This window comes from Pinus tabuliformis, chromosome 4_2, assembly GCF_031772625.1.
Source record: "Pinus tabuliformis cultivar Carrire ecotype Pingquan chromosome 4_2, CPIR1, whole genome shotgun sequence".
Lineage (NCBI taxonomy): Eukaryota > Viridiplantae > Streptophyta > Pinopsida > Pinales > Pinaceae > Pinus > Pinus tabuliformis.
Genome location: NC_142304.1, coordinates 331,283,084 through 331,311,006, shown reverse-complemented (window position 1 = coordinate 331,311,006; position 27,923 = coordinate 331,283,084). Strand labels below are relative to the sequence as shown.

The 27,923-nt window shown below is 40.4% G+C and overlaps 1 pseudogene; it reads right to left on the bottom strand.

Moving 5' to 3' along the window:
* Positions 1 to 12: 12 nt before the first annotated feature.
* Positions 13 to 27,720, bottom strand: LOC149169295 (leucine--tRNA ligase, cytoplasmic-like; annotated as a pseudogene).
* Positions 27,721 to 27,923: the final 203 nt, after the last annotated feature.

The following is a 27,923-nucleotide window of genomic DNA, read 5'->3' as shown; positions in this document are numbered from 1 at the left end:
ATATTAATTGTCTCACTGAAGGGTAAGATCATGAAGATCTGCAGTTGGCCACCCTAATTTGAATACAAATTCATCCTTCTTCAAAACCTCTTTCCAAACATCTTCTATGTAATAAGGGAATATGGGAGTGATTAAACTTGTTTAGACATCCATGAATCTCCAGAGTAAGTCTATACTTATTCCCCCTAAAGCACACGACAATATATACTCATTTTGAGTAGCCTAAAGATCATAAAAACTGATATTCAAAGCCTCCCTAAACATATTTGAATTGTAGTTGTGTTTATTCAACTTGACTGCAATGTTTATTTCATTAGAGAATATCTGATCTGCAATAGTTTGAGGGCCTTTCCCTTAGGACAAGTTTGCAGCCAAAATATCCTCCATCCATACAAAAAAAATCAAACAAAGGATCACAACATTAGCAATCTCATAAATAAAATTGGCATCTCCATGCCATATTGTGCATCATCCAAATAAAACTGAGTCGCATATGAAGAGAAGTCTTCTTTTGCCTCATGTAATGTTTTGAAATTTCCTCTAGACTTGAAATGGATCTTAGGGGCTAATATCTAGGAGCCACCAAAATAGAGAGAAAGAGGAGAAATAAGAACCAAAAACATACAATGAATTATTAGAAACATATGAAAAATAATAACTCTTTATTAAAATGAACGAATCATTTACCACTACATTGTCCCCTTTCCAATTTGTCCTATTATGAAGTGAGACTCATTATTTATGGCTTTTTTTTATTGAAATACCATGGGCGATTACGATACCATTGATAAATAGCATGGGCAGATACCAGGGGTAAATACCATGGGTGGACAACATGGGTAGATGCGAATTTCCATTTGGATCATTCCTCCTCCCTTAAGAAGTAACAGTCCCCATTGCGTGAAATTCCCTCTGGAGGAGCTTTTGTTGCATATGAGTTGTGGGTTTGTGGATGACCCAAAACCAAATTCTAGTGAAGACAAGAGTTTTGTGTGGTTGACCCATAACCGAGGTTTCTGGATGACCCATAACTAGGATGCACGAAGATCTGAGGATAGAGATACCCTATAATGATTGTGATCCAATTGTGATTCTGAGAGTGTGCGGCCTAGAAAATGGGCTTCACTGATAAGGGTTTTCTATGGTTGACCCATAACCATGATGAACGAAGAAGATCTGATGATAGAGATACCATGTAATTTTTTTGAGCCAACTATGATGCTGATAGTGTGTGGTCTAGCAAATTGACTTTGTTGGCAAAGGGTTTTGTGTGGTTGACCCATAAAAGAATTTTCTTACGAGTTTGTCTGGTAGAAATATGGTGACTTATCTTTGTATATTCTCATAGGACCCATTATGATAAATCGAAAAATAAATCTAAACGCCTTTTCTATGCTTGAATGGAACACCCTTTTTGAAGCTAGGTCCACTCTGATTTTTTATGCTCTTGAAGCTAGCATGAAATTTCGATATGAATGCTTCATTTGTACAACATTCAAGGCCCTTGACTTAGCATACATGTCTTTATTAGCAAGATGAATGGGAGTTTCCTTCTTGTCTTTAAATGGAAACATAACCACAAGGAAATGGGAAAACATGTGGAACATGAGCTTCTTTCCATACAAAGCTAGATCTGGTGAATGGCTTCTAATAACCTAATACATCTTCCATTGAGTGAAATATGGTTCGTCAATCTTCTTATTCCCAAACCTGCGATAACAAACAAGATCAATAACAACATCAGACTGGAAGGTCTACCACCATTTTGTGGCATGTTCGCATGCATGCATGACAACTTCAACATCATCTCCATTCGCATGGAAAATGGGCACACTCAAAGCCTTTTCCGCATCAATACAATATTGCAAGGACATGCCAGATTCAAAATCAGTAGTGAAAGAAACTTGATTACTAATCCTAATATGAATGGTCCTACCAATAGTGCTCGACACAATACCAAGATTCAAAGTCTTGTAAACCACCCCTTGTCTAGTAAAAATCTCGTATCCATGAATTAAAAATCCCTTACTCTTCATCAGATCCATGTTTGTGAAATAATATTGCTTTGCCCTGGTTTTTCCTATCATGACAGGATCCACTACCTCGAGATGGTTGTGGTTGGAAACTAGAGAGAGATGAATATGCTTACCACCATGTATTGGTTAGTCAAATGAAGTCCCAAGGTGGTATTTTTCATCCCTTGGGCTAGTATACTGCCTGGTTTCGGTATCATATAGCTTAATACCGCCACTAAATTCACTGAAAATCTATCACAAGGGTTTCCTTACCTCATTCCCCAATACATTAAACCTACCTTTATGAGCCATGCCCATAACTATACTCCCAATCCCCAAATCTATCGATATGTCAATTATCTCCTTCATGCTCAACATCAAAGTCTCTACACCATTCAGACCAAACCATTTCATGGTGGTCCATTTAGTCGCTAGAAAGTTTTCAAACGGTGCTCTCCAAATCAGCCTATCTAAAACAACCCGTTGACGGCTTTCACTATATATATTGGGAACCAACTACTTGATTATGTCCTACAACCAGTAACATTTATCATTTCCCAATATGTGCAGGTAATGGCACACTATGGTATCCCAGTAATCTTGGTCCAGGTGGTTTATTATGGCCCTCAATGTTTGAATGGGATGATTTTTCGATAGGAACCTAGCCGTCGACCACACACTAAGAAATAACTCATGGTTCAGGTCATCCTCTGTGGATCCATAAAGAAGGAGGTTCAGGTATGCTCGTACAGGCCGAGAGGACGACCCAAGATGATAAAGACTCATCTTGATGTGCCCATTGACCTGGTAAACTTGACTAGGGTTATTAATCTCATGCTTTCTTGGATAGTTTGGCTAGTTAAGGCAAGCGAAAGATCAGTCGACTACGCAAATATATTGTGAAGAAGTCAGCCCACAAATTTTCGATGCTCTGTGGATCGACTTCCCATGCCTTATGTAGCTCCCAAATGTATATATTCAACATGTTGGCCAAAACGTTGGCTATAAAGTTGCATGTCAAGTGTTGTGAAGCAGCGGCTTGTCGCGGCCTTTCGGTGGTAGTGTAAATGAAATGGTCCCTTAAAGAAGATCTGGCCATCCAATAGTTGTTGGAGGCGCTGTTGTGAAAACATATGGTGATGGTATTATACATTATCAGATCCACAACTAGATATTTTCACTGATCCTCAGATATGGGACAAACAAACTAGCCATTTCATTATCTTGTTCAAAATACTGGCATGACTGGTGTAGTGCGATGCAAAATAAAAAACACTCTAGATTAGAATGAAATGAAGCTCTCAAATGAGAGGAAGGGAACCATTGCATGCATCTGGCTCTGCTCATCAATCCCACCAGGCCAATGCCAATGAACATAAAAACCTGGATCCACTATACCACAAACAATTTATGATCATAATTGTCGAAGGTCTTGATCAGATTCCATAAGCATTGTAGTATTCCTTGAATTTCCTCTCAGCAGTGGACATTGAGATCAGCAAAGCAGAAGAACTTGGCTTCCTCTTTGAGCTCTCAGAGAACGCTGCCATCTCACAACCACACACAAAATTTCACGGTTATGTGGGACGTAGGATGGAGATGCATGGAGATCATACAACTCACACGGGCTTCAAATCAGGAACATTGACGGAACCATAGTCTAGACAAAAAAATTCCATCCATTTGAATGTCAATGATGAAAGGCTATTATCCACTCAGTGATTTTCTAAAGCCACTAAAAGTCACGTCTTCATAGATCTGACAACAATGGGTTAATTTTCATTGATACTGTGGTCCCAAAACCCTGGCTATGAATAAGAAATGGGTATCAAACTCAGATCTAAACTAACACGATCATAGAGAAACCCCATTCAAATTTTATAGATAAAAACCATAATCTCTTAGACAAATCTGTAGATCTAGAATGAAATTTAGAACCTCAGCTACAACATAAATTCCATTCAATATCATAAAACGATATACACTAAAATAGAAAATCTAACAAATAATTTAGCAGGGCAGGAATTGCCTTTCCTAATACCACTGATCTAGATCTTAGGGGTCTAAGATCAAGGAGCCACCAATGTAGAGAGAAAGAAGAGAAATAAGAACAAAAAACACACAATGAATTTATGGAAACAAGAGAATTATTCTTTATTGAAATGGAGGAATCATTTGTCACTACATTGTCTCTTTTCCAATCTTTCTTGTTATGAAGTGACTCATTATTTGTGGATTCTTTTTGTGTTGCAATACCATGGGCGATTACAATACTATGGATAAATACCATGGGTAAATACCAAGGGTGGACACCATGGGTAACTACCATGGGTGGATGCGACTTTCCATTCCAATCAAGACTTTGACATTTTTTCCAAATTCGACATAAAGTTCCTATTGCATCTAAATGAACCCAGATATTTATCCTTATTGAATATGGAAGTGTGATTGTAAATACAAAATATCAAATGGTTCTAAATTAAATCGTTGTTGGATACTCACAAATCAAAAGAATGCCAATATTCAAAATATTTCTTCATGTGTTTCAAGAGGTATGAGGAAATTTTTAATTGTGGGTCCCTCAGGGAATATACAATCTCGAACATGAGTTGTGATTTGCTACAGATTTATTAGAGCAACATTCCTACAATAATGTCCCCATTTTTCTAAACATGGGAAGTTGTGTAAGAGGTCATGTATATTGTGGAATTTGATATTATGACTCAATGAGAAATTGTCCATCCCACTAAATTCTTGTTCCAAGGCCAATTGATAAGGAACAAGCCCACTGATTAATCCAACTTAATATATGCTTAAATCCATGCTTAGCCTCATCATAATACAACTCCATATTGGTCAAAAACTCGGTTTCCTTTTCTTTCCACTTAGGTTCACCATAAGTTATGCACCATCGGTCGTTAAGGGCCACAATGCATCCATCACCTGACATAGAGATTAACCTTTTTCGCAAGTTCCCTGTACATGAATGACTCCCCTATCTCCAAAATATTTTTCTTGATTATAAGTAGACTTGCTTCTTGAATATTTTTCCCTTGACTATCATTATTCTATCGATGAAATCTACAAGATAATTTAATCTCTTTTTCTCTACAAGCTTGTATTTGTAATTTGGGAAATTTATCTTCATATCAACACATACCTTTTTAGGTGACTTATCCCCAAACTCTGGAGTGTTAATTACAAGGATTACATTAAATGGTAAAGCCCATTCATTCTTCACAAGGAATTGGGTACTAAGACCATGTTTTAAATTTAGATTCGACAAGGCCATATAATTATTTGTTGAATAACTTGGGACACTGGTTACAATTCCATTACCTTTGTATGTTACAACTATGTGCATGGGAAGGGCATACACAACCACATTGACTACCCGGGGTGACTTGAATGATAAACCAATAAAAACATGGCCAGATAGCTCTAACAAGCATGGGGACTTTTTCAGGGATCTTATATATATATATATTGATATGAAAGATTAAGGGAAGTCCTCTTAGTGATAATAAACACATCAATATCATTGATTTCAAATGCACCATGCTCACCAATCCAAAATAAATGAAAAAATAACACTATATATAGAATGGAGTCAAAGTTGAATAATTTTAAGGTGGTTTCATATATCCTAGAATTCCACAATAGAACATACTAGGATAGGAATTGTAAGTCACACACACAGCCACCACCACAAGATAACTAATCATAAAATCAAATGGATCACAAAGAGAGAGAGGATGAAAACACATGAATCTTACCAACTTGTGTCCCAAAGCTATATCGACTGAGTTTTGGGTTAGTATGAATTTTTCATATGAATATTTTAATATATGTTGTGATTTAAAACGTACTCATACACATTTTTGAGAAGTAAGATAATGACTTCACTGATTTCATACGTATTTTACCAGTACTAGTCTTTCGTTACTACTCACTAGACTTGACATATATCAATAAGAAGAATATTTCACATGTTACTGAGAAGCATGCCATACTCTAGATTGTGTGTGTGTGCTCATGTCAACAACAATAATTTGTTAATTGTGGTGCTTTTTTAGAGTATGTTACGTTTCTAATAAATCACTCAAGGTCCACCCTATATGAATAGGCCTAAAGCACTTTACCCAAGACTCTCTCAAGAATTTCCCCAAGGCTCTCAAAATTCAAGAGCATTCAAAGTAATAGTATACATTTCAAGTATTCAAGAGTGTATTTAGTAGGACATATCCTATATTATAGGTTTTATTGTTTATTTCTTTTAGTACCAAGGACCCTGATTTCTTTTCCATTGTTTTATGAGTGTTTCTTCCACATATACAATGGATCTATTATCCTTCTAAGATATTGTTGATGGTGTTGGATCCTTCCAACATGCAAGGGAGTCTTCCTTATGAAAAGGCCCAATTAGACTTCACAATGATTGTTGTGGGAACCCTTCCATAAATAAATCCTGACTGCCATATGTTCTTAGTGTTACACTAAAAAATGTCACCATGACTATTTACAGTTAGTATGGCTCAATCAACAGTCATGCTATCCTCTTAGGCAAGTCTTATGCCTCTGCTCTCCATGTCAAACTCCAAAAAGAGAGAAAGTCTTTTATAAATGTATTTATCTCTGGGGACGCAGGTTCTCTCAACCTTACCTGCGAGGACGCACCCAATTTTCACAAAAGCTGCGTCTTTGGACGCTCTGTATGTAAAGGGGCAGGTGCGTCCCCCTGTAAAGGTCAAAATGCGCAAGTTTCATCTTTAAAAAGTTACTTGTGGTCATTTCTAGAGCATTCTAGAAGGTTGTTCGACGTGTATTGAGCGCCTCCAGATGGTTCATGCACTCCTACCAAAGAGGAACTTATCCCATCAATAAGGGAGCTATCCCACCCAAAGAGAGGATTATCCCATTGATGGTGGACCTGATTAACTTCCTCTTGAGCACTATAAATATAGGCATTGGGCCAGAAGGAGAAGAGGTTGGAAGCTATACATTTCTAAGGGTAAATGCTGCAGGAATTAGGACTCCCATTTAGAAGCTTGTGAGGAGAGATTGCCATCTTTGCTTGTTCTATTTGGAAGTGGGTGAGCTTTGTCAAAGTAAAGGAGAACTCTTGATGGACCCTGGGAAGGACTTGCACAACACCAAGGCTCAGGTTGTATTTGTTCCTTTTGTTACCTATTAATGCAAATGAGTCCATTCTTCTCAATAACTTGTTATTTATGAGTTGTTTCATGTACTCCTTGGTCTATGTGTTAAATATGTTTTATTCTATGAGATTATCAAGTGCTATTTAATCGTTTGATTGTTAGTGTATGCAGGTTTCAAAGTGAAGGAGGAGCTCATCCGGATCAGAGGAGCTGGACTGCTACAACAGCGTTGGATTACAGGTAGGATCTAAACACTTGATTTCCCATATAGTAAATGCATGTTTAGAGAAGGATTGCTCTTGTTTGTCTTGTTTGTCACTAGAGAGTCTTAGGCTCCTAGGGAGGTTGGTTGTGTCCGCACAATCGACTCTTTCCGCCTGACAAATTGGCGACTCCGCTGGGGATTCCATTAATGTGAAAGTCTTTTCCTTTGTATGAACTTTGCTCTGAGAAAATTGGTTTATTTTTCTGGTTTTTGGCTCTGTGACTTTGTTTTTGGGTGGCTTAGCTTAGAGTTAGATTCCTTTTAGTTTTTCTTGAATTTTCCAGTAGGACGCACCCTCTGAGCATTGCACAGTGCGTCCCTGGACGCACTGTCACTGTGTACACAGAGCGGGCCCGCACCTGTTCTAACGGGTTGCCTGCGTCCCTTGCTAAAATTTGAGAAAATTCCATTTTTTGCATTTTTTCTCTTAGATTTTGCTTTTTCTTAGTTTTTACTGCCCAGATTCATTAGTCTCTTGTCAAAGATCTTCACCTGAACTTGTTTCGATAGCATTGAGTGTTTTAGTGGATTTCATAGAAGTTTAAGCCCTAGGGTTTGATTTTTGAGTAGGTCTTGTAGTGACTTTGGCGGTAGAAGTTGTCAAGCCTTAGATCTCTCTAGTTTTGTCAACATTCTTAGAAGTCAGACCTGTCATAAAGTCTACCTGTGTGAGCAACTTACCATTGAGTTGTCTCTTTGGCAAATTTCGAAATACTTGTTGATTAAGTCTTGAATTCCATTTTACAAAAAGAACAAAAAGATTTGAGTTTTGTTTTGACTAGTCTTTTGATTCTGCATTAGCTGGTCCTTGATTTGATTTTGGTCAAGTAAAACAACCTAGAATCATCTTTGTAAGCTTTTGCCTTGTTAGGTTTGCTTAGAGTAATTTCCTTTTTGATTTGCTTGTGAGTCAAGTTTTCATAGTTTTTATAGCTTTTAAGATTGATTTTCGTTACAATAGATTTATATGCTTTATTAAAAAGAGAAAATACAAAAATATCTCCTTTGAAGAGTTTTGTTTCAAGTAGCTTTGAAAAGTTTTGAAAGAGAAAGAGTTTTTCGTGCACGTAAGGAGTGGTCATGTTTGTATGCTTGAAAAGATAAAGAGAATTGTTTCTTTGATTGTCTTTATTAAGAAAGTTGTTTTCTATAAAATTTGCATCTCTCAACTCTCTTAGTTAAGAATTTCATTGAAAAAGGAAAAGTAGCGTAAATCATCTTAGGTGCATCTTTGTAGTGGTTTGAGTCGAGTCTACACACCATTGGTTTCACTTCCGCTACCTTTTGTCTTTAAGGAAAAACCATAAAATTAACCCTTAAAGTAAAATCGACGTAGTAACTTTTATTTACTAGGGCTCTGAAACACCAATTTAGATCAGGCTAGTGTCTTGGAGTAGGTGAGTAATTAACTCTCCAAGACAACAAAACCAAACAAGTAGCTTATCTTGTGATAGAATAAATCCAATTGTCTCATTTGTACTCTGGGAAAGCTCCTCTTAAAGGAGAAGCACGAGCTCGTGTCCGAACCAGTGAGGGGATCAATCCCCCCTCGTTGGGAACGACGCCAGACACGCACGTATTACAAACGGTAAACCTCGGATTAAACATTGTCGAGGAGCCAGGGGTCACTTGTCGGTAAACCTTGGATTATTGTCAAGGAGCCGGCAAGGGGATTGAGCTTGATACTCTGCCCTTGCGTGCTGTCGGAGTTTAGACTGTTCCCCTAGGTGCATTTGTTGCGGTTGGTAACCTTAGTGACCATTATCTTTAGGATTCTACCGAGGTGACGGTGGAGGGAAGATCCCACTGTACCTGGAGCAGACGTCGGCTAGACTCACTTGGATTTTCTGGGGGGTTCACTTCACTCGAGACGGTTAAAGTGGAGGAACTTGGTCCAGTCTATTCATTAAGCAGGTTGCCGGGGTAACTGTTCCACCCGCCACTTCTGTACTGAATCCGGCGAGGTTGGATTTCATCACCAACTAGCGCTTTCGGTCTGGAAGGCTACTGTTTGTGCTTGGTTTGACGCCCTAGATTCTTTAGGCGTGTGATTCAAATTTGTTTGGTTCTTTAGAGACTTTAGGTGGTTTGATTTGAAATTTTACTTTGTTTTCGTGTGTAGTAGTTAAAAGTTTTTAGCTGTGGCGGAATTACCGAGACAGTCCCGTAGACTTCGGGGCCAGTCTCCTGAAGTTGTTTCTGTGGCCGAATTGTTGAGAAGATCCCGTAGACTTAGGGGATCACCTCCTCGAGACGACCCGGGTAATCTCGAAGGGTTGAAGGTCCTTGTAACTCCTCCTAGTGGCAGTAGAGTAGGTTCACCTGAAGAAGGAGAATCTTCCTTGGTAGTCCATTCAGATTACCAAGGCTTAGAGACAGGTTATAATCCCGAAGCTGTTACAATTTCTGAACTTGTTGGTAGTTTTTCATCTACTAGTGATATAGGCGAAGAACCTGAAATATCTGAACCTGTCACTCCGACTTCTAGTGTTCCAGATTCACCGAGAATAGAAAGAATTATCACTGAAAATCTTCCTACTGGTTTGATTGCTATAGAAGAACTTGCTCCAGAGGAAGAAATAGGCGTCTCTAACCTTGAAGGTCAACTTACTATTGATCTAAGGGAGCGTGAATCCATCTTTTACAGCCCTCCTAGAAGTACTACTTGGTACCTTTCGTTAACCAATTATTTAGACAACTCAGGGGTAGGTTTTTCTACACCTCGTAGTCCTTTTCCACCTGGAGGTATTTATACTCCTGTAAATATGTCTCGTCAGTCGTCCGTGTTTACTCAAAGTCCTGAATCTTTCTTACACGGCGGTCCTTCTGTTCCCACCGGGTATCAATCACTTTCTGGTACCTTTGCGGGGGCATCTCCTCAACCCGTTGATCATGGGTTATTAGCTGGAAACAGTGGTAATATACCATTGGGTGTAGGAGACATTTACATGATGTCAGGTTCAGTTCCCGTTTCCCAACCTCAAGATGGCCAATTACCGCCTGGGGGGCAACCGCAGTTAACGCCTGGGGGGCAACCTCAAGGGTGGCAACCTTAAGGATGGCAACCTCAAGGGTATCAACCCCAAGGCTATCAACCTCAAGGGTACCAACCTCAAGGTCAAGGTCAACCCCAGTATCAGTATTTACCTCAAGGTTATCAACCTCAAGGTCAATACTCGAGTCAAGGTTATCAACCGCCTCAAGGTCAGTCATATGTTCCAAGTATGGGAACTGCACCTTCCAATTATCAATCCTATCCTCAATCCGGTTATGGACCTCAGTATCCTCAACCTGTTACGGGTCAATACCCTGGAATGTTAGTGTGGGATCCATCACAGGGTCAACAGGTGTTGCAGCCAAGTATACAGTTGGTTCCTCAAGCTGGACAACCCGTAGTTTCTGGTCCACCCCAGCAACCGCAACCTGTCCAGTCGAATGTTCAAGCTTCTGTAACTTCGGTAGTTACTCAGCCGCCAATTGCACCTAGTACTCCATCTCAAACGGCTGCTGCAACTACCGCTACATCTGCCACACTTACTTCTGGAGTATCGACGGCTCCAGTTTCTACTGTCTCTGTAACCACACCTCAGACATCTTTACCGTTGTCTGGATCTACGATTCAAACCACGGTCCAGATGCCTGTAGGTCAGCCTGGTATAAGTACGGTTGTCACTACTCAACCTCAATTTGTTCAACCTCCGTACCAGGGACAGTACCAACATGGGCAAGCTGTCCAACAGCCGGTTTACCAGTATCAACCGTATCCTGGGTACACTTATCAACAACCTCAACAACCCCAGTACGGTCCGGTTAATCCTGGTTTTCCAGGAGGATATAATATCCCTAATGCGATTCCTGTTCCTAGTTATCCTGGATATCCTCCTCCTGGGACTAGTCTTGTGACCCAGAGTTTTAGAGATCCTAACCGGCAGTTACCGTTTATCGCAACTTTGGATTTACCAGACTTGACGCGCCTAACGAACGATCCAATTCAATATCTTCAGTTCTAGCCGCCAATGCCAAATAAGTTGCCCAGTGATATACCCAAGTTCGAAGGTAAGTCTGGAGAGGATCCGTCCAATCACGTGATGACTTACCACCTCTGGTGTGCTTCAAATTCTATCTCGGATGATTCGATCCGCTTACGTCTTTTCCAGCGTACACTCATTGGTCTCGCGGCCAAGTGGTACATTGAGTTACCACGGGCCTCTTTTTACAATTTTAGCCAGTTAGCTACCTCGTTCCTAACTCACTTTCAGTTGCCGGTCAGATACGATAACGGCACGGAGTTATTAACTTCACTAAAACAATCGACGTCCACGTATATTTTTGATCACATTCATGAGTGGAGACGTCGAAGAAGGCTAGTGAAAGTTTTTATCCCGGACCAAATCTTAGCTGAATGGTTTGTTAAATCATTATTACCGAAGATTACTGAAGATGTAGCTAAGGCCGGAGTAGTTACTGAGGAGCAAGTCATTGCTCAGGCGCAATACCTTGACTTAGTTTACACTCAGTCTGGTACGTTACACGAGAAGATTCCGGATCTTCCAAAGTCGAATCAAATCGCTGCTGCTCCTTCGGGATCTCATGCCGCTGATGGTATGATTGGTATCGTGAATACAAAGAGCAAGAAGAAGTCTTCCAAGGCTTCAACTACTCCTATTATCACTTTGCCTGATTCCCCGACAGGAGAGTCTTCTCCTGAACTTACCGCCGATATTCACGCTGTAGAGTCATCTACGGCCAAATCAAAAAACGGTGGAAAGAAGAAAGGAAAGAAGAAGGCTAAAGCAGACAAGGCTCCAAAGGAGAAAACGGAAAAATCGGAAACCAATGACGAAAAGCGTAAACCTCGATATCCTTGTCTTATTTGTGAAGAGGATGATTTTACGAGAGATTGCCCTCATCGGGCCGAGGTTGTGAAAATAGTCAAAGGTTCTCCCACTCCTGCTGTGTTAAAAAATCCATTTCCGGAGCAGGAGAATAAGATGATAGGTTCTTCTTCGAATGCCAGTGAAGAACCCATTTTGATGATGTCTCATGTGAGGATTGCGACTCGATCGCAAGATTATGGTAGTAAGGCTCCTGTTGATGGTAAAGAAGCAGAATCTTCTCATTCTATCCCATCAACCTCAGCTCCTGGTTCCGATCCACTACAGATTGAAAAACCTAACCCGGACTTAGTAATTAAACCGCCCGCCAAGGGTGTACTTCGAAGGTCTGCTTTCAATCCACATGCCAGAGCAGCCCAGAATTACAACATTGTTGAGGACTTAGCTGTTTCACCCTCAGCAATGTCGGCGTTAGAAGTGCTGCAATCATGCCCAGCACAACGAAAATTACTTTTGTCGGCTATCGGAGCTGTTGATGTTCAGGACCTGAACCTGATAATATTCGATCTAGAAAATAGTACACCGCGTCTCCCCCATCAAATGGCTTTCCAAATTCCAGTGATAGTAAAAAACAGGCCTATTCATCGGACTGTGATTGATGAGGGAGCTTCTACGTGTATTATGTCGATTCAATGTTGGAGATCTCTTGGTTCTCCTTCGTTGAACCAATCCCCCACCATCCTTAAGGACTTTGATGGCCGTGGGTTCTGTCCGTTTGGTATTCTACAGGAATTGCCTATAGGGGTAGAAGGTAAAACCGTTAGTCTAGATGTGGAAGTGGTTGATGCCCCTCTAGACTACAACCTTCTTTTGGGTCGAAGTTGGTCATATGCTATGACAGCGGTCGTTTCATCGGTCTTCAGAGTAATTAAGTTTCCATATAACGGTAAGATCGTGACTATTGATCAGCTGACATACTTTTCATCCGACCCAGCCTCTTCAGAGAGTATCCAGCATGTCGGTAAGACGACAATCCCTTATAGGGACGTTGGCGTAGGTTTAGTTAAAGATTCCGGTTTACTGGGAACTTTTCCTTTCCCTCCAATCAACGCAGACCCTTCATTTGCAACAATTCATATGATTACATCAGAAAACATTATTTATGATGATCCTTGGATTATCCCATCTGAATCTGAGATAGACTCATTCGGTGATGCTATGCCTTTGAGTCCATATGAAATTGCTTATGAAGCTGTCATGTCTTTTACCGACTCGCGTTCAACCCAAATCGACCAAATGAATGTGGTCAGTGAAGAATCACTTTTCACCTCAACCTTAGAATGGATAGCGTTTCCCGAAGTCGTGTCATCTGACGAACAACTTCGCGAAATCCTAAGTGTAGACGATCTACCATGGGAAGATCTCCATCACAGATCTTCGTTTTTACCTAAGGATGATGCTTTTGAAAATGATTTTTCATCTATCTTTACCGCTGAATATGTCAAAGACGCTCAGGATCCAACGAAACATTCTGATTCAGAGTTGAATTTAGGGAATATTTCTCGTACTATTCCCATTGATATTTCAGTGAAGCCCAGAATTGAGGAGAACATTCATATAGGTGCCGCTTGTACAGAAGATGAAATCCAAACTTACAAGGCCCTATTCCAAGAATTCCGCGATGTGTTTGCCTGGTCTTACGAGGAAATGCCGGGAATCGATCCTGCCATTGTTGTTCATGAAATAAAGACCTACCCAGATGCTAAACCCGTCCGGCAACGGTTGCGTCAGATTCACCCTCGAAAAGCGGCTGCGATTAAAGCAGAAGTCGAAAAGCTGTTGAAAGCAGGTTTCATTTATCCGATCCCGTTAACGGATTGGGTATCGAATATTGTTCCGGTTAACAAGAAACAAGGAACAATAAGAATCTGTATCGACTATAGGGATATAAATCGAGCTTGTCCAAAAGACAACTATCCTACGCCTTATATCGATCAAATTATTGATGATTGTGCCGGAAGTGAAATGTTTTCCTTTATGGATGGTTTTTCGGGCTATAATCAAATCAATATTCTACCTGCCGACCAACCAAAAACGACATTCATTTGTCCATGGGGGACATTTGCTTATTGCAAATTACCTTTTGGGCTTAAGAATGCCAGGGCCACTTTTCAACGGGCAATGTCTTATGCATTTCATGACATCAAGCACATTGTGCAACCGTACCTCGATGATTTTCCTGCTCATTCTTTACATCGAGCTGATCACCTTGTCCACCTACGAGCAATCTTTATGAGGTGTAGGCATTATCGAATTCGATTGAATCCCCACAAGTGTGTTTTCTGTATAGAAACAGGTCGATTGCTGGGATTTGTTGTTTCAAAAACCGGCATTCGCGTCGATCCCTCGAAGGTCGAAGCTATCATCAAATTGCCTCCTCCTTCGAGTTTGCGCCAACTCCAAAGTTTGCAAGGGAAAGCGAACTTTTTACGCCGATTCATCCCAAACTACGCCGAGGTCACTAAAGGTTTTACACGGTTGTTGAAACAGAACGCACAATTCTTTTGGGACGAGATTGCCCAACAATCTTTTGATGCACTTAAACACGCGTTGACCCATGCACCGTTGTTGCATCCTCCCAACTACAACCAGGACTACTTCTTATACCTCGCAGCTTCGCATTCCACCATTGGAATGGTGTTAGTTCAAGAAGATGAATTCGGAGCGGAACATGTGATATATTATCTTAGTAGGACCTTAAATCCCACTGAGTTAAAATATTCGCATGTGGAGAAATTGGCCCTGGCAGCCGTTCAAGCTGTCCAGCGTTTTCGTCACTACATTCTTCTCTGTAAAACTACAGTTATTTCGGATTGCAACCCTATGATTTATATTTTGACAAAACAACTGCTAGGGGGCAAGTACTCTAAATGGATCGTTATCCTGCAAGAGTTCGACTTGGAGTTTGAGAAGTCCAAGTCTAAGAAATCCTTAGTTTTTGCGGAATTGATGTGTGATTTCCCGCGTGCTGACACAGAGACTGTGGCAGAGGAGTCCATTGCGGACGAATCTTTGTTTCTTATCAGTACTGTAGATCCGTGGTACGGGGATATAATCATCTATCTCCAAACCCAAACCTTTCGGCCTGAAGCTTCCAAGGCGGAACGTCAAAAAATTTGGTTTCAATCCCAGCAATACAAAATTATTGGAGATACACTTTATCGCCGGGGGGCAGACTTAGTTTTTCGACGTTGTTTAACTCACGAAGAGGCTGAGAGGGTTTTGAATGATTGTCACTCTGGAGCATGTGGCGGTCATATGTCTGGGTATGCCACAGCTCAGAAGGTGTTGCGCGCTGGCTATTTCTGGCCGTCTATGTTTAAAGATTGTATCATTGCAGTCCGGAAGTGCCACAACTGTCAAGTGTTTGATCGCAAGATGCGCGCACCACCTGCTCCTCTCCACCCTATAATTGTCGTTGGTCCATTCGCCAAATGGGGTATCGACTTTATTACTTGTAACCCTCACTCGGCCGGGGGGCACGCGTATATCATCCTCGCGGTTGATTATTTTACTAAATGGGCCGAGGCGATGCCTACATTCGACGCAAGCGGCAAAACAGCTGCAGTTTTCGTATTCAATCATATTATAACTAGGTTTGGTGTCCCACAAGCAATCATTACTGACCATGGGAGCCATTTTCGAAACATCATGATGACTGAGCTTACAAGCCAGCTTGGTTTGCGCCACGATAGCTCTACTCCTTATTATCCGCAAGCCAACGGTTTGGTTGAGTCTATCAACAAAGTTCTGGTTATCATGATCCGACGAACCATTGGTATTCATCGGTCGAATTGGCACAACATGTTATTTTCAGCGCTATGGGCATACCGAACCTCAGTGAAAACTTCAACAGGGTTCACTCATTTCCAGCTAGTTTATGGCTTGGAAGCTGTGTTACCCATTGAATGCGAAATCCCATTATTACTGACCATGGGAGCCATTTTCGAAACATCATGATGACTGAGCTTACAAGCCAGCTTGGTTTGCGCCACGATAGCTCTACTCCTTATTATCTGCAAGCCAACGGTTTGGTTGAGTCTATCAACAAAGTTCTGGTTATCATGATCCGACGAACCATTGGTATTCATCGGTCGAATTGGCACAACATGCTATTTTCAGCGCTATGGGCATACCGAACCTCAGTGAAAACTTCAACAGGGTTCACTCCTTTCCAGCTAGTTTATGGCTTGGAAGTTGTGTTACCCATTGAATGCGAAATCCCATCACTTCAAATGGCTGTCGAATTACTTCCAGCTACTTCCGAAGAGGAGAAACGTTTATTATACTTAGCTAAATTAGATGAGACTCGACGTGACGCTACATTGGCAATCGAGACTCACGCGAAGCGAATGAAAGCTCAGTATGATAGAAATGTGACCCCTCGAAGTTTTTCGGAGGGAGACCTAGTGCTATTATATGATCAAGCTAACGATAAGCTAGGTGCTGGAAAATTCGTTCCTATGTGGCATGGACCCTACATTGTAAAGCGAAAGCTAGCAAAAGGGGCTTATGAGCTGGTTGATTTTGATGGGGACTCTTTGGGTAAACCCAGAAATGGACTTTACCTAAAGAGGTATTATGCTTAAATGGTGGGTATGGAGAAATTTTTAGATAGGTTAGATTTTCTTTCTAGCTAGTATGTTTGTTAGTTAGTCAGTGTGCTTAGCTTAGAGAGTGTGTTTTTCGTCGTTATTCTGGCTTATCTTGGTTTTACTCTTGATATTGCAGATGTCGACGCCTCTCCAAACATACATTGGATTTGCTGATGGTGCTTGTCGTAGTACACGGAATATCTCTTCCGCAGCTTGGGTTATCTATTCGCCCTCTGACGAGTTAGTTTCTATGCATGGGGTAAGCCTCGGTCAAACAACGAACAACATTGCAGAATACAGTGCAGTGGTTGAATTATTATCCGAATCTATTTCATTTGGAATTCGACGTTTGATAGTGAGGTTAGATTCTAAACTTGTTGTATTACAGCTTAATAGAGTTTATGCCATTAGAAATCCTGTGTTATTAAGGTTGTTTTTGAGAGTGCGTCTCTTGGAACGTGAATTTGATTACATTGAATATCAGCATATTCCAAGGTCTTTAAATACATTAGCAGATGCAATTGCTTCTCGAATGTTGGACAGAAATTTACAATAATCATGCAAGTAAATTTAAAAACATTTCATCACATATGTTAAACAAGATAAGCCGGTAATAGTGATATATATATAGATAGGAGTGTGTCAAAAATATACATCGTCTTCGATCATAGGTTGAAAAACACCTTATGATCGGCAAAAATGATAAGTACAAAAAGCCAAAAATGTCATATGTGTCTACAAAAGTGACTAGTCAATCACTGGTGGTGCTCCCTATACGACACCACTGCACGGGCTACCTTACACAAAAATCTCCTAAACGGTCCAGGGACTGCGACTACATAGCGCTGAAGTCTGATAGGAATATCATCTATGGTAGTCTCAGGCATATCCGCCGTCAGACGCTCTAGATCCTGCTCCAACTCAGCTAGTGACTCTGCAGCCGCGTCCTGTGGGGCCGGTACCGGTGCAACTGGATGTCTCCTCTCAAAAGGCCGGAGGTTGGCTGGGCGCTGTGGACCAACATCTGCATTTTAAAAATTTTTACTGTCAGTTTTGAGACGATATATATAAAAAACAAAAAAAAATACATAATTTGAAAACTTGTGAAAAATAAAGTACCTCTGTCATCCCATTGTTCTCCCTGTGGAAGAACCATGTCCGGATCATGTCGAAAATCTACTCCGGCATACGGAAAGTCCTGGATCGAAAAAACCTGGTCCTCTAACCAGTGAAAATAACTATCAGAGAATCGAACAATCGTCGCGCCCTCGTCAGGATGCCGGGCCATCACCGTAACCCATCGTATCAGCTTTGGCTCCCGAGGACCCAAGATATCAACAGTGAGTTGCTGAGGGATCAACATCGGAACTCTCTCTAAGGCAAAGCTCACGACTAGAGGCCCATATCCAAAGGTCTTCAGTCGTCCGTTCTTTGCCCTAGTCAGTTGGCTCTTCATATTAGCCGACACAGCATCACACCAGTTGAAAATGGTGCCTTGGTAACAGTCAATCGCCATCCGCATTTGGGACCCGGAAGCAATATGTAAAGCGGCTGCGCCGCAAATTCTGGTAACCGTGAAAGCTATAACTTTGAGTTCACGCAGAGAGATGTGTTTGATTTCCACGCCTTTCGCATGGTGTGCATTGGGTGTGCACCAATCTGCCCGGAGACTAGCAAGGGATTGGCCACCCGGCCTAGTCCCGGCTAGATTGAGTTGCTCACCTCTATTCGGCAAGCCAGTGAGAAAGTATATGTCAGAGGGCTCTATCTCGAGCTGGTGCCCTCCGATGTAAAAGGATTGTTCTTGAACGTTCCATCTCTCAACCAGCCATTCCAAGAATCTTACCTGAGCCCTCATGCCAGGTATGGCCCAGTATTTATATAACCTGCATGCTTTTAGGGCATCAAGGGAAGGTTGATGTTCGATTGCAGCTTCATCAACCTCCTCGTGCTCTCTTTCTCTCCAATCCAGCATGGTAAGTGCCCTACACACAAATAAATAGGCATTAGAATTAATTTTAGGAAATTTGAATGGTTGATTTTGGAGTTTGGGGTTTCAAATTCCGCGTTTTGTGGAGGACGCACCCCGCGTTTAGAACACAGGGCGTCGGGACGCAGCTGGCCTGAAGGTGGGCTGCGTCCCCCGACCTTTTTCCTGTATAGGAAAAATTCGGGGGACGCAGGTCACCCAAAGGGCACCTGCGTCCACCGCAGAGCGCATTTTGAAACCTAAAACCCCCCAAAAATCAAAACTAAAACCTAAAATACAATTTTAATCGGATGAAATTGAAGAGTAGGATGTTGTAAAATACCTGGAAGAGACGGCGTTCGATTCTGACGGTCGGATTTTCCGCAGCGACCACGGGAAGTTTCTTGCCAAAAGCCCTTTTTTCAACCTCAACAGTAAAATGGTAAAAATGACATGGTAAAAAGTCTTTTTATAGATTTTTTGGATGAATTTGTTCATTTTTCACCATGAAAGGATGTTTTTCGATGTATTTTTGCCTAAAACAAGTATGAGTAATGTGTTGCTTTTGTGCAGGACAAAGGGATTTAGAGGGAAAATTGTCATTTTTCACGAACCAAAATATCAGAGTCATCTTTTAAGCCCTTTTCTGACTCCTAAAAAATGAAAAGATTGCCGAGTGTTTCTTTTACACTCGTTAAAACGGAATTAAAAGACCGTCCCCTTATAGCTCTTTTCTGACCGTAAAATCAGGAAAAGATTGTCGGGTTTTTGTCGTTTCAAACTCGATAAGGAAATAAAACGACGTGTCCTTGATCACTTTTTACTTTTCAGATCAGTGGCACTAATTATGAAAGTACTCCTTGGTCGCAAGATCAAGCGGTTCCCCCAGGTATTATTTTATACTTTTTCGGGCTTGAGGGACACAAATCTACGAAAAAGTTCAACTTGGAGTCTTCTTAAGTTTTTCAGACTCTCTAAAATTGAAAAACGCCGAGTTTCTCCTATACTGGGCTCGTTAAACATTTTACAGTAAAGGACCTGTTCAATTACAAACGGGAACGAACCACTCCTTCCTAGGGTTCGAATCAAAACTAGGTTGGACTCATCCGAAGGATGAGCTTATAATCAAGCATATGTTATCCTCCTCAAGCTTGTTAAAAATAAAGAGGTACTTGCCAGAAATGGTGGGGGAAAAGAGAGAAGAATGAGCCTATTTGTTACCTTTTGTCTCAGAAGAAACTTTATTACCACTCTTGAACACGACACTTTTCATTCACCTGGGTTGGGAAATCCTTTACCTCACAGTTGATCAAACCACTTTGAAAGTCTTCAGCCGGGTTCCGGGGATTAACTTTGAGTTATTCATCACCAAGCCATCTGTCGTGTCGTTATGTGTTCAAGAGGTCTGCAAGCAAAACTTTCATCTGCAAAATACTTGTCATCCATTTGACCATCCCTGAGTCAGTCCTTACAGCAACATTTCTTCAACTTGAACAATGATTTCGTGTTGTGGGCTTGCCTGCAACGGGTCGCTTTCTATCGACATCAGCACATTATCTAGAGAGATGACTTAGAAATCGTCAGTACCTTGAAGTCTGCATGCATCAATGGCAGGTTTCTCGCCTTTGACGTCAGTTTACATCATTGACTTTCGATCGAAGGATTCCGTGAAATGTTCGACATCAACTCATGCATTCACATCTCATGGATTGTACTGGGTACTTTGAGAACCATTGACATTACTGGTGGTCTCTCTCACGCTTGTTAACAGTTTACATCATCGACTGGTAATCAAGTGGTTTCTACCATGTTCGACATCGACTCATTTATTCGCATGGCTAGAATCGTACCAATTCGGGAAGTAGAAATGAAGACCCTGGATCTAGTTTCCACCATCCAGGCTGCGAGGAGTTTTGTATTCATTATCTAAGTAGACTAATCATAAACAGATGGCTGCGCCCATACTGTGTCTACAAAAGTCTATGATTATGATGTACTGCAAGATCATTCCTGTATCAGAGTAGTTAGTCTGTTAGTTAAAGTTTTAATCTGAGTATGGGAATGCCTACCTCAGTGATGATATAATCTTATACATGTATTTTGTGTTGAAAATTGCAGGTTCTGACCAGGCTCTCCACGAGATAATCCTTGAAATGATAAAGCGCTTCACCCTTCCTAGATAATACAAACCCTAATCTATTACAGGCTTCGCACTTTAGGGGGCAATCTGTTACACTAAAAAATGTCACCATGACTATTTACAGTTAGTATGGCTCAATCAACAGTCATGCTATCCTCTTAGGCAAGTCTTATGCCTCTGCTCTCCATGTCAAACTCCAAAAAGAGAGAAAGTCTTTTATAAATGTATTTATCTCTGGGGACGCAGGTTCTCTCAACCTTACCTGCGAGGACGCACCCAATGTTCACAAAAGCTGTGTCTTTGGACGCTCTGTATGTAAAGGGGCAGGTGCGTCCCCCTGTAAAGGTCAAAATGCGCAAGTTTCATCTTTAAAAAGTTACTTGTGGTCATTTCTAGAGAATTCTAGAAGGTTGTTCGACGTGTATTGAGCGCCTCCAGATGGTTCATGCACTCCTACCAAAGAGGAACTTATCCCATCAATAAGGGAGCTATCCCACCCAAAGAGGGGATTATCCCATTGATGGTGGACCTGATTAACTTCCTCTTGAGCACTATAAATATAGGCATTGGGCCAGAAGGAGAAGAGGTTGGAAGCTATACATTTCTAAGGGTAAATGCTGCAGGAATTAGGAATCCCATTTAGAAGCTTGTGAGGAGAGATTGCCATCTTTGCTTGTTCTATTTGGTAGTGGGTGAGCTTTGTCAAAGTAAAGGAGAACTCTTGATGGACCCTGGGAAGGACTTGCACAACACCAAGGCTCAGGTTGTATTTGTTCCTTTTGTTACCTATTAATGCAAATGAGTCCATTCTTCTCAATAACTTGTTATTTATGAGTTGTTTCATGTACTCCTTGGTCTATGTGTTAAATATGTTTTATTCTATGAGATTATCAAGTGCTATTTAATCGTTTGATTGTTAGTGTATGCAGGTTTCAAAGTGAAGGAGGAGCTCATCCGGATCAGAGGAGCTAGACTGCTACAACAGCGTTGGATTACAGGTAGGATCTAAACACTTGATTTCCCATATAGTAAATGCATGTTTAGAGAAGGATTGCTCTTGTTTGTCTTGTTTGTCACTAGAGAGTCTTAGGCTCCTAGGGAGGTTGGTTGTGTCCGCACAATCGACTCTTTCCGCCTGACACTTAGAGATTTTCCTTGGCTCTGATGGTCAACACAAGAGAGTTATAATGTAAATGTACTTTTGGATGAACAAGTGAGTATGCCTTGTGGAATGTTTAATTGCCTAATGTATCAAGGTTCTTCTACCGAAGGGGAAATAAAAGTGAGCCTTTAAAAGAGGAGTAATACTATTGATCCAATAAAGACACACACACACACATTATGAATATTAATGAATTGTTGATCAACTAGTGAAAAAGTTCACATAGAAGCAATGATTGTTAAACACATACAACACACCTTCAACAATATAAGCACCAAAGCCACCGAAATAGTTCAATTTCTTTAGTACAAATGAAAACAACATATATAACAAACATTCAAACGATAGTCTTGCAACATTTATGGAATCCACACGAAAGTGTGTTGGATCAAAGAGCTTCAAGTATTAAGCAAAAGTTCCAAGATACATTATTACAATGAACACCACTAGCTCCAATAGTGGAGCATCAGAGAAACCACTTTCTCCTCCAAAAGAACTATATTCCTCTCTATTGCCTTGTAGGAGGAGCCAAGGTGAAAAGTATTTTTCATGAGCTATGAGGGTGTATATATAAAAAATAGGTTGACTCTTCACCTCCTTTGTGACTTTTGGGTTACCCTCTCTGACTTCCATATGACCTTTTGACTTCTTAGTGACTTTTCACATTCTACAGATGACTCTTGCACTTCCACATTACATTACATTCTCATACATTGAAAATTACATAATCATATCTGTCAGACCAGGAGGTAACTCCTCAAATCAAATCATATTATTCATTCAGGCTGTTCATTATTATATACAGGAGGGAGTGACTGTTCAGTTCATCTCCCGATGACTCTCCATCTTCTCTATTATTTATTTACACTAATTATAGTTGTTCACACAATCCCTATGATTAGGTGTCAACATTCCCCCCCTTAATATGAAGGGATGTTGGTGAGTCCAACCATCGTTCTGAATCTTTCAAGCTTTTCTCTTCCAAGCTCTTTGGTGAAGATTTTTGCAATTTTCTCATTAGTGGAACAATGGCGGAGATGGATTGTTTTGGCCTCAACATGATGTCAAATCAGATGATATTTAGTATTGATGTGCTTCGTTCGATCATGGAACTTTGGGTTCTTGGCCAACTTTATTGTCGAGGTATTGTCAATCATGAGTGGAGTCGATTGTACTTGTTTTACCTGCAAATCTTCAAGAATTTTCCTGAGCCACACAATTTCTTTTGTTGCCTCAGCTGCTGCCACATATTCTGCCTCTGTTGTGGAATCTGTTGGAACTGATTGTTTGCGTGATCTCCAGGAGACAGCTCCTAATCCGAGACTCATAACATAACCTAAAGTAGATACCCCAGTTTCTTTGTCTCCATCGAAGTTTGAATCAGAGTATTCAATCAAGCTGAAGTTGCCCACTTGTGTATACTTGATTCCAAAGGCTTGAGTTCCCTTCAAGTACTTTAGAACTCTTTTTGCAACAGACCAATGTCCCTCACAAGGCTTTTGCATAAACCTGGAGAGGATTCCAATAGCAAATGAAATGTCTGGTCTGGTAGTAGTTAGGTAGTTGAGACTTCCTACAAGCTATCTATACTTTGTTGCAACCTCAAATTATTTTCCTTCAATGGATGTGAGCTTTAAGTTTTGCTCCATTGGAGTAGTCAAAGGATTGCATTCAGTCATGCTAAACCTGTTCAACAGATCTCCAATGTACTTCTTTTGAGAAAGGAATATGAACTTCAGATGTTGAGTTACTTCAATACCAAGATAGTAATGAACATAGCCCAAATCAGTTATTTCAAAACCTTTCCTCAATTCCTTCTTTATGGACGCAAAGTAGCTCTCATTGTTCCTTGTCATCAAAAGATCATCTACATATACCAAAAGATATACAATTGTTTTGCCAACCTTCTTAACAAACAAAGTTGCATCATCAAGATCATAATGTTTGAAATTGAGTTTCAGAAGATGCTCAGTTAATTTTTCATACCAGGCTCGCGGTGCTTGTTTGAGGCCATACAAGGATTTCACAAGTTTGCATACTTTATGTTCATGTCCTTTCATAGCAAATCCTTCAGGCTGGGACATAAAAACATTCTCTTTTAGATCTCCATTCAAGAAAGAAATTTTTACATCCATTTGATGGACTTTCCAGCCATTCTGAGCTACTAGGGCAAAGAGTGCCCAGATGGTAGCCCATTTTGTTGTGGGGGAAAAAGTCTCCTCATAATCGACCCCTTCCTTCTGTGAAAAACCTTTTGCCACAAGGTTGGTTTTCTTCTTGTCAAGTGAGCCATTAGCTTTATACTTGTTCTTGTAGACCCACTTGCAACCAATTGGTTTGGTTCCCAATGGAGGATCAACCAGCTTCCAAGTGCCATTCTTTATCAAGGCATCATACTCCTTTTGCTTCGCTTCTTTCCATTCATCATGAGAAGCAGCTTCTTTGAAGGAAGTTGGTTCAAAATCTATAGACAAATTCAATTCACAATCATAAGAAACATCCATATCAACAGGTGAATCAGAGTCATCTACATCACCTCCATTTTCCCGGTATGCATTTCTAGTTCCTGTCTTTCCAACCTCATCAGGATGAACACTTTCAAGTGTCTTTGTCAGCCACTTTGGGGGACCTTTCTCAGATGGTCCAAGATGCTCCGTTCATTGAGTTGGGACTGAATCAAGATTGAGTCTCCCAATTTTGTCAATCACATTGTTGACACCTAATCCTCACGATTGGGTGAATTCATGTAAATAATTAAATTAGGAATGTGAACAATCATCAGGAGATGAATTGAACAGTCACACCCTTTTGTATATAACAATAACATACCTGATGGAATAATACGAATCAGTTTTACTGCCTATTGGAGTTCCTACCTAGCCTGACACACATCACTCAAAGTATCATCCGTTGTTGGAGTTTCATGCGGGGGAGAGAGTGCTTCAGAATAATTTTCCACTGGTTGATCTAGTATAGGAATCCCCCCTTCAAGATGTGGAATCTGATTATCAAATTCTTGAAATGATTTTGCATTTGCGAATCTATCCAAGCGATCAAGTTGCCGCTCAACAACATTTTCAGTTTTGGATGATTCAAGAAAGATTACATCTCTAGATACAACAAACTTTTTATTGACTTCATCATAGAGACAGTATGCTTTGGAGGTGTTTGAATACCCCGGGAAGATACACTTACGAATTCTTGCACCAAGTTTGTTTCTATGTACCTTTGGTATCAAGGCATAACATGTGGAACCAAAGACCCTAAGATACTTTACCGAAGGAATGTGCCCATACCACATTTCATGAGGAGTCTTGTTTCTAATAGCATTAGATGGACATATATTCTTTACATATACAGCACATAGAACTGCATCTGCCCAAAATATCAATTTTACATTTTTGAAAAACATCATGGAGTGTACCATATTTAAGATTGTCCTATTCATTCTTTCAGCTACTCTTTTCTGTTGGGGATTATAAGGCACAGTTGTTTGATGTTTGATCCCATGTTCACGAATATAGTTTCCAAATTCATTTGAAATGTATTCTTTTCCATTATCAGTGCGAATAGAGCCAATATGAGATTGTGCATCATTTTCAATCCATGTATGAAAGTTCTTGAATGTTTGAAAAGCATCATATTTGTTCTTCAATAAATAAACCCAACACGTTCTGGTGTAGTCATCATATATTTATTTCCATTTGCAGAAGGAACAGGCATTGGACCACATAAATCTGAATGAATGAGTTCAAGTTTTCTATGTGCTCTGGAATGTGAATCATGAAAAGACTATTTGCTATGCTTTCCTAGAATGCAAGCATCACATTGCTTAAGTTTCGTAGGAATTGTAGGCAAACTAGTAACACCATTTTTCTTCAACAAGCGGAGGCTGTCATAGTTCAAGTGTCCAAATCTACCATGCCATAATAAACTTGATGGAAATGTACTTTCTTCATAATGAGAAATTTTGTGCACAAGCAGAGGCACCCTATAGCTTGAGAAGCCTTTCTTCTTCTATCCCTGTCATGACAAGTGAGTGGTCTGATGCTTTTCTCACCTCAAGCTTGCCATCAAACATATGAATGGAGTGTCCTTGCTCGTGGATGTGGACCAAGGACAGCAAGTTTCTCCTCAACTGTGGGAGATATAGAACATGATGCAAAAGAAAGTCTCGAAGACCGGGAAATTTAAGCCTAATTGTGCCAAACCCTAATGGCTTGAGTTTTGATTTTTCTGCAAAGTATACTACTCCATCAACATTGTCAATAAATTCTTCAAAAAAATCTCCTCTAAAAGTCATGTGGCAAGTTTCTCCTAAATCAAGCAACCAATCATTTTTCCAAGAAGCAAGTGAAGCATTAAATAAGCCTTCATTTACTCCAATATTATAGTGTGCCACAGCATAGTGAGCGGATTCAGGTGCTTTACCTTTCTCTTTGTCATTAGTTTTACCTTTGGGTTGGTTTCTTTCCTGCTCAATTCTGTCCCAAGGCAACTTGCATGTGGATGCATCATGTGATCCATCTCTTTTGCAGCATATGCAGTGAAAATCTAACTTTTCTCCTTGAGAGTGTCTACCCCCCCTGCCTCTGAAATTTCTTCCTCTTCCTCTTCGACCACCTCTTCCTCTGGAAGAATCTTGAGCAAGATTATTTTCTCTATGAGCAAGGCACACAACCTCTTCAGAAGACTCAGGAGTTGTCTTCTTCCCAAAAGCTTTCTCTCTTTCAGCAAAGTTTTTCACAAGGGAGTCAAAGATAATATCTTTGAGGTTTCCATTTGCTTGCAATGACTCATGATAATTTGAGTAAGTGGGATAAAGTGCCTTAAGAAAAGCTATCAGAGGAACATCGAGTTCAACATTAGTGACTTTCATATCATGCATTATAAATTTTACTTCTGATGCAAGCGCAAGAGGATCATTATTTTGTAATTCTAGGGTGAAGACTTTAATCATGAGTTGAACAACTTCAAGTGCAGAGTGTGAGTCATAGAGTTCCTTCAATTTTTGTAAGGCTTCGAAAGCATTTGAACATGGTGAAATATGGCGACTCACCTCATTTACTGATGCTGCAATCAATGCATAAGCCTTGTTGTTCTTATTTTCCCAAATGACGATTTCTTTGTCTAAGGTAGGTTGTTCTGGCTCTTTGTCTCTGTCTCCAACACACACTCCTTTCCACAGCTCATTAAAAATGAGAGTGTGTTTGATTTTCTATGACCATTCAGGATAATTCTCCTTCCCATTGAGAACCACTCCCACGATAGATATTAATGAATGCATTGTAAAATCTGTGTACTGTGGAAAAAAAATACTTCTGCTGCAAAATTTTACTCCTAAAAAAAATCTAATTCTGATGTATGAAGACAAAGGTATTATGGGAGGAGGTAATTATGATAGCAGTGTATTATGATATCAAATGGGAAATGCAGTTGAAACAGTCCAACAGGTTTGTTTGGTGTAGGACTTCTTGAGTTGCAACAGGTTCAGCAACAACTTACATAGAACCCCAACATGATTAGTGAAATGATGAATATACCTGCCATTCAGAACCTTATGAACAACCCCAATTTGATGCTAAACTTGATTATGAGTAATCTGCAGATGCAGGAAATTATTGACAGGAACCCAGACCTTGCGCACATACTCAATGATCCTGGCACTCTTAGACAGACTTTGGATGCAGCAAGGAATCCTAAACTCATGCGAGAGATGATGA